The 8289-nt window shown below is 38.3% G+C and overlaps 1 pseudogene; it reads left to right on the top strand.

Moving 5' to 3' along the window:
* Positions 1 to 2914: 2914 nt before the first annotated feature.
* LOC147359934 (olfactory receptor 8U3-like) lies at positions 2915 to 3929 on the top strand (annotated as a pseudogene).
* Positions 3930 to 8289: the final 4360 nt, after the last annotated feature.

The raw sequence follows: 8289 nt of genomic DNA on the forward strand, positions 1-8289 counted from the left end.
ACAACAGCTCTACTTGTAATAACTAAAACCTTTCAAATATCAGGATGCCTTCGGTAGATGACTGTGTAAACAAATTGCGATACATCCAAAGGGAAGGGGAGCAAACGCTACCCCAAAATATACCACTTTAGCATGAGAATTAGTTGGACCTAGTTAACTATTTTTTTTTAAGAGGACACATGATCATCTCTGAAACCCAAGTTCAAGATGGCTCTTCTGTGAGTCACATTTACCAGAGAAATCTCATTTCAAAGGAATCCTCTGTATATACCAGATAGAAGGATGACAGTCTTGTGAAACTCTTTTTTTTTTTTTTATCAATAGGGAAAAGTAAGACATAAATCTCTACAACAACCATACCCTTCCTTTCCTTTGGTTTTATTTTTTAATCTTTATTTGTTTTTTTATTTGGCTGCTCCAGGTGGACCTTCGTTGAGGCAAGCCAGATATTTAGCTGTGGCATGCAAACTCTTTGTTGTGGCATGGGAGATCTAGTTCTCGGATCAGGGAATGAACCTGGGCCTCCGTCTTTGGGAGGGGTCCAGTCTTAGCCACTGGACCACCAGGAGGCCCCTGTTTTGTGTTTAGATGAAGATGGTATCTAAGGTGATATCTTGGGCCACTTCAGTCACTGACTCAGTTTCCTGAGTTTCTCCAAAGCATGCACAAGGTACACATTATTAAACGGGTTTGCAAAACAAGTAAAGGTTGTTTGCTACAACATTGTATGCTTACAAATATCTAAATGGTAAATGGCATATTAATTTTTAATTACTATGGGGGAAAAAGAATGCAAGACTCATACATGTTACAACATGAATAAACATTAAAACCACCTTTAGTTGAAAAAAAATCCATATAGAAAAGGCCACCCAGATCCCATATTCACCATGTCTGCTTTAAATCCATCAAGTTTGTCCAAATAACTGAAAATCTCAGTAACACTCTAAACAAAGAAAAAAGGATGAGGATGCAAAAGAATATATATTCATACACTTGAACAATTGCTAAAAGTGGAAGTGGGGCTGTGGATTACATTATAATGTAGAAACCATATGATTTCCTGATGTTGGAGGTTATATGCTGCTTCTGCAGGAGAAGGCACCCCTTTTGGATAAAATACATAGACTATTTTAGATGATGTGGCAAATGTGAGTACTTTTTCCCATTGCTAGGAATTTTCCATACAGTTTAAATTACTGGAAAGTAAATTATGTTTCAAAACAACCATGTCAATACCACAAAAGAAATTCAGAGTAGACAGGCATGAAACTTTCTTGGGTAAGGCCAAGACGTACCCAGATGAAGTTCAAGGGAAGCTGTGCTGCTCACTGCCCTTGAAGGAGTCCACATGGAATGAAGAAGTACTGTGGGAAGTCTACTAGTAACCACCATGTCTTGGGTCCTCTGGATGACCTATTGCAGGAGAACAGGTTTTACAAATAAAATGTTCCACGTAACTTCACAAAAAGTTGTTAGACTACATTCAGTAAAGCTGAATCATTTCAGATCAATTTACAATCATATAAAATACTACAATTTACAATCCAGATCAATATACAAAAATCACTTGTGTTTCTATACACTAATAACAATCAGAAACAAAAATTAAGAAAATCCCACTTATAATTGCATCAAAATGAATAAAACATCTAGCAACAAACTTAATCAAAGACATAAAAAACCAGTAGTCAGAAAACTAGAAAGCCCTGATAAAAAAAAAAGAAAGAAAGAAAACACAAATAAACAGAAAATTATTCCACGCTCACACACTGGAACAATGAGGAATTAAAATGTCCATTCCAAACAAAGTCATCAACAAATACACTGACTGCAATCACAAAGTAATATTCAATGGCATTTTTCACAGAAATAGAAATATTCCTAATATTAGACTGCTAATATTGAACAGGACCTTAAACGGCCAAAAAGACTCTGAGAAAGAAGAACACAGCTGGAGGCATCTTTCTCTCCCACTTCAAACTACATCATGGCCCTGTAGTAACCACCACAGTGAGGAACTGGCAGGAACACAGACACATGGACTCCAGGAAAGAATAGAGAGCCCAGGAATGAACCCACATGTACGTGGTCAGTTCATGAAAATCAAACCAGGAACGTGCGAAGAGGAAAGGACAGTCTTCTCAAGAAACAGTGACAGGAAAACTGGCCACCTACACTAAAGAACATCACTGGTCATCCTCTAGATCATCTAACAGAAATCAAACTAAAAACCCACCGCTTTCCACATGGAGCTCTTTCCCCAGAGTCCTCTGAGATGGACCTCCAGTCAGGCATCAGCTGGACACAGGAAACGTCTACTTCGTCCTCATTTTCCCCTCTTGCAGCGCCTCCCTGCTGGCAGGCACTCAGGCAACCCTGCTCCTCTCAACCGGGATGCAGCCCCATGACCCCAGAGCCCAAGCCCTGAGGGCCCTGAGGAGACAAAGCTCCCGCCAGTTGGTCACCGAACAGATTCTGAAGGTAAAGCGTCCTGCACCTGCAGGATAGAGGGGGTTTGGCGCCCCCAATGGCACCCCACTCCAGTACTCTTACCTGGAAAATCCCATGGACGGAGGAGCCTGGTAGGCTGCAGCCATGGGGTCACAAAGAGTCAGACACGACTGAGCGACTTCACTTTCACTTTTCACTTTCATGCATTGGAGAAGGAAATGGCAACCCACTCCAGTACTCTTGCCTGGAAAATTCCATGGATGGATGAGCCTGGTAGGCTATAGTCCATGGGGTCACAAAGAGTTGGACACAACTGAGCGACTTCACTTATTCTGCTTCAATGAGCAATAATTTCTCAAGTTAAAACACACACATTTTGGCATCTGATGACAATTCCTTACTCCTGATAACTTATCTGTCTTTAACTTGTCTCTTTTCAGCAGTTTAGAGACTAGAACAAATGATTGAAAAGAATATTACCAAGGTGATAGAATTAATTCTTTTGGGTTTTTCAGTCCAGAGAGAGATTGAAATCCTTCTCTTTCTTCTCATTTTAGTGGTATATTCTCTATCAATGGTGGGAAACGTTGGCATGATTTCCTTAATCCGGTTGGATCCTCACCTTCACACACCCATGTACTTTTTTCTCAGTAATCTGGCCTTTGTAGACCTTTGTTACTCCTCATCAATAGCCCCAAAGTTCCTGGAGACCCTCCTGACCAAGCACAGGTCCATATCTCTCTATGCATATGCGCACAGCTGAGCTTTTTCCTGAACTTCTTGATTTTGGAGACGTTCCTTCTTGCAGTAATGGCTTATGATCGCTATGTGGCCAACTGCAATCCTCTTCTCTACATGGTGATCATGTCTCAAAAGGTGTGCGTGCAACTGGTAGCAGGCCCTTACTGATACAGCTTTTCTGTTGCTTTCCTCCACACAGTTGTTACTTTTCGATTGATCTGCTATGGCCCCAATGTTATCACTTCTATTGTGATGATGTTCCTTTGATGGCCCTTGCCTACTCAGACACCAGCCTCAGCGAGATCTTGATTTTTATCTTTGCTGGATTCAACATAATCAGCTCTTTGACCATGGTCCTTATTTCTTACCTATGCATTGTGGCTGCCATCCTGAGAATCCAATCTGCAGAAGGGAAGCGCAAAGCATTCTCATCCTGTGGTTCTCATCTGACTGCTGTCACTATATTCTACGGGACTCTGATCTTCATGTATCTGCAGCCCAAATCAAACCATTCCCTTGACACAGACAAAATGGTCTCTGTCTTCTACACAATAGTCATTCCTTTGTTGAATCCCATGATCTACAGCCTGAGGAACCAAGAGGTAAAAAATGCCTTGAGGACAACCTTTGAAAAATGTTATTTCCTATCTCTAATAAACAGTAAAATGTATCTTGTAACACTGACTGTCTTGAAACTATGCCACACGCAGATGTGTTGTTTTTATTATCTTTAATAGGTTAATTTATTTCTACCATTTTTATATGAGCAAAATGACTTTGCACATGTGTTCTATTTTTCATATAATTTATAAGTAAGATAAAAGGTTTAAAAGATTATAATGCACATTTTTAACAAATTGCTACTATTTGCATATGTGACACTTGATAGTTTTGACCTGGATAGTTTCTATTTAACTGATAATAAGATTTAGCCGCTGCTTTCAAAAATGTTTCCATTTTACACATTGTGGAAACAGAACAAGGGAGGTGGTAAAGTAAAGTTCTTGTCCATCCCCATGTCGTTCCAGGCAGTAGCTGTTCCTCAACTGCACCCTGTCTGCTAAAAATCATGTCTCTCTGCTTCTGACTCCCACTAGATTCACTGTCAGTCACTCTCTGTAATTCCACAGTTCTCATGTTGTTTGAAAAAATGTCATTTTTCGACATGCAGATCTGGAAATCAGGGTCAGCTTTGGGAAAGTCATACTCTCTTTTTCTGTATCAAAACAAAAATGCACACAAACCTATATTCCCTCAGCAAAGCTTAAGATCCTTTTACATTTTAGGGATTTGAAGAAATTACAATGGTTTGACAGGAAGTGGTAGTTTAAAACCAAGTTATAAACGTGCTTGCTGTCAGATGTCAGGAATATTATTCTATGTTGGGGTGGTTGTAGAGTGATGCAATCTAAGACCCACTTAAACCATCAACTGGAATGTTTTTTTTTTTTTTAATTCAGATTCAAATGTTTGGTGTCTACCATGCGGGTGATATTGTGAGCTATTCTCACAGGGCAAAATCAAAAACATTCCTGAATATGCTGAATAGTCTGCTATTTTGGAAAATACTGGCAAAAAATTGATTGTATAAGTTATTTAGAAACAGTTTAGCTTATTTTATCCAAGTTATCTTAGTAAACATTTCATTGTTAAATTAGATTTCACATTTATATGAAGATATCAATATTGCCACGTTAAATTATTTATATTAAACTTTATTTTAATTTATGCCTCACCTAACCTCAACACCATTATTAAACCAGCAACAAGGTGTTCTAAGTGGATGTAAACTGTACAAATTCTGAAGAGAAGCAATGAATTACAATCTTGATTTTCAAGTTCTTAAATCAACTTCTTTTGGGGTCAGGGAGCACAGTTGCAGAGAAATTAATCTTGGGAATCATGACTATCAATTGCCAAAGATAAAACTCAAGAGAGGAGAACATCTTTGTTGTTGCTATTTTTTAAATAACTACAAAAGTATAATTTAAATAGTTAAAAGCACAGCAGCGAGCTTCTATAGTAAACTACAGAGTAAGGGCTGAACCTGAGATTGGCAATGTGAGAAGGGCTTAAAGGTCAGTGAATCTTTCAAAAGGAATCTGGTGCCCCTTCTGGGTAGCACACTGGATTCAGGGGAGGTTGCTGCAAAACCACAGGTTTACCAAAGAAACTTCAGATACATTTGAAGAGCTCCTAGAGCAGAAAGGATAAGATAGCCTGGGACACTAAGAAAAACTAAAGTAAAACCAAAGTTCTAACTTTTAAAAATTACTGTAAAGAAATATACTAGTTTCATCAGTCTGCGTTAACAAAGTACCACACAATCATTGACTTAGAACAACAAAAACTTATTTTCTCACAGTTCTGGAGCCTATAAGTCAGAAGTCAAGGTATTGGTGGAACCAGGCTCTATATGAAGCTCTAGGGGAGGTTCCTTCCTTGTTTTTTCCAGCTGCTCATGGTCCCAGGCATTCCTTGTCTTGTAAGCATCTTTTCAGTCTCTGCTGTCTTCTCATGGTCACCTTCCCTCTACATCTGTGTCCAAATTTCTTCATTCTTGTAAGGACATCACTCACACTGGATTAACGTTCCACCTTACTTCAGTATGACTTCATATCAACAACTGCATCTTATTTGGACCCCATATCCAAATAATGACCCTATAACCCAATGATCCTATAACCAAACTCTGAAGTTCTTCAGGTTAGGAACTTAACACATCTTCTGGGGGAACAATTTCACTCAGAGTAAGTGCATGTAAGTGTGTGCATGCTCAGTTGTGTTCAGCTCTGTGTGACCCTATGGACTGTAACCCACCAGGCTCCTCTGTCCATGGGGTTTTCCAGGCAAGAATACTGGAGTAGGTTGCCATTTCATTCTCCAGGGGATGTTCCCCCAGGGATTGAAATCATGTCTTTTGCCTTACAGATGATTCTTTGCTGCTGAGCCATTGGGGAAGCCCCACTAATAAGTAAGGACAGTTAAAGATGTGCTGACTCAAATGTATGGTGAAAACACACCTTATCTACACCTGCAAGCACAGTGCAGACAAAAATAGCTGAGGTTTCCTAAGCTTAAGAAAGAGATTTGTAAATACCTAAAAAGGCTAGTGAAATGGCCTAGATGATGGATCAAAAGGGATGCAAAACCAGTTAATGTAACAACTGGACTTTTAAAGATCATAACAAGCCCAAGGACTCATCAAGTAGTTAGGACAAAGGGATATATAACCTAATGTCTAATATAGATCAGAACCTTGAGTTTTTCTCCTCCTTGTTAAGACAGAAGACAAGGTGCCCTTCTCTCAATACCAGAATAGTTTCTGAAGAGACTTGATCATTCTCAGGTAAAAATTGTCCTAGTGAGTGGTAAGATGCAGAGGTGAAGTGCCAAGGATATATTTATGGAAAGTATTATAAGAGAAAATATAGCACTATAGCTAAGTGAACTCCCAAGATGCAGTGACTTAATAAAGTAATTTATTCCTTTCTCAGGCAGCAGTATGAGTTAAGGGGTTTGGGAAAGGCAATTAGACCCTCAATATGTGGTTTCCATCTTTGTCTAAAAAGTGATCATTTCAGTGGCAACATTTTCAAATGGGAAGGAAGAGAAAAAAGTCCATATCTAATGGCTTTAACATAGAGAAGGTGATCTTTAGGTTTCAGGCACCACTTTCTACTGATGGCTCATTGCCAAGACTTGACAACATTATGTATCCCAAAAGCTGGATGACAAATGTTTTACTTATAAATTACAACATAAAATAATGGACACTGAGGAATATGTCTGCCATAAGGATGATAGAAAATGTGATCTTAAAGGGTCAAGTTATAAAGATCTCTGTCCGTACAATTGTTTCTTGAGCAGCCTATCATTTCATACTTGACACCAACTTGTTAGAAGCAAACTTGGGTGATTTAAAAACTTTAAAAAAAAAAACAAAAAACCTTTGTTAATGTAGTTTCCAATACTAATCAAATAGTACTTTTTCTTCCTGCTCAGAACCTAAAGTTATGAAAAAGAACTCTCCTCCCACCATCTGCTTTTTCTCAGAACCAATCTGAGGGAATGTGGCTTGTGGGCAATTAGTAAATTAGCCTGAGCAACAATACTTTCTGTGCTTAAATGAATCCATCTTTCCAATGATACTACCACAAGTAAATGTTACTTCTCAGAGTCTTTCTGCTGCTGCTGCTAAGTCACATAAGTCGTGTCCGACTCTGTGCGACCCCATAGACGGCACCCAACAGGCTCCTCCATCCCTGGGATTCTCCAGGCAAGAATACTAGAGTGGGTTGCCATTTCCTTCTCCAAATGTTACTTCTCAGAGTCTTTCTACACATGTTCAATTGTGCAACCCTTTTAATTGGATTAGTCCTTAAACAAGAATAAACTCATTCATGAGAAATTACTTCTGCTTCTGATTTGCTTTTATGCTGGTATTATTAGCAAGAGTCAACAAGGACAAAAAATGTATTCCACTTACATTAAGAATGAAGGTAGATTAAGTGGACACCAATCAACATAAATTGAATTGTAAACATGTAATCAGATCCCAATGGATACCAGTTTGAGCTGTGCTGATCACATTTTAACATATGTTTAGTGCAATGACATTTGGTTTTACACAGATTCTTATCTGGTTGATCCACTCTAGTTATTAAAAGCTTGACTTAAGGAGCTAAATACAGACCTAAGAATGTAATGTTAGTGACAAGAATTTGGAATCAAACAATACCTTCATCATAGCAATCAAATGTTTAACAGGACATTCTTCTGATCAAAAGTTAGATTTTAAATGACAAAAATCCATATTGCTTCATTTTTTTAAACTCTGAGGAGGACATGATAGACTTTACTCATAAATTTTTCACCTATTTAATGAAGAGAAAAACAACTAGCCAAAATCCAAACCAAAGAGTAGAATTACGGTGAGTCAACAGATTGTTTGAAATACAAATACTGTTAATTATAGAGCAATACATACTGGGAGTTAACCTTCTGATTGATTCATGACACTAGTTGAAGATTCTGAATACATTTTTGTTTTCAAAACTTCATGCATGTATGAATGTAATTGAAAGCTTTTTT

This window comes from Bos grunniens, chromosome 13 (genome assembly GCF_055505025.1).
Source record: "Bos grunniens cultivar Pamir isolate PY7600 chromosome 13, Bosgru_T2T1.0, whole genome shotgun sequence".
In the NCBI taxonomy this organism is placed as follows: domain Eukaryota; kingdom Metazoa; phylum Chordata; class Mammalia; order Artiodactyla; family Bovidae; genus Bos; species Bos grunniens.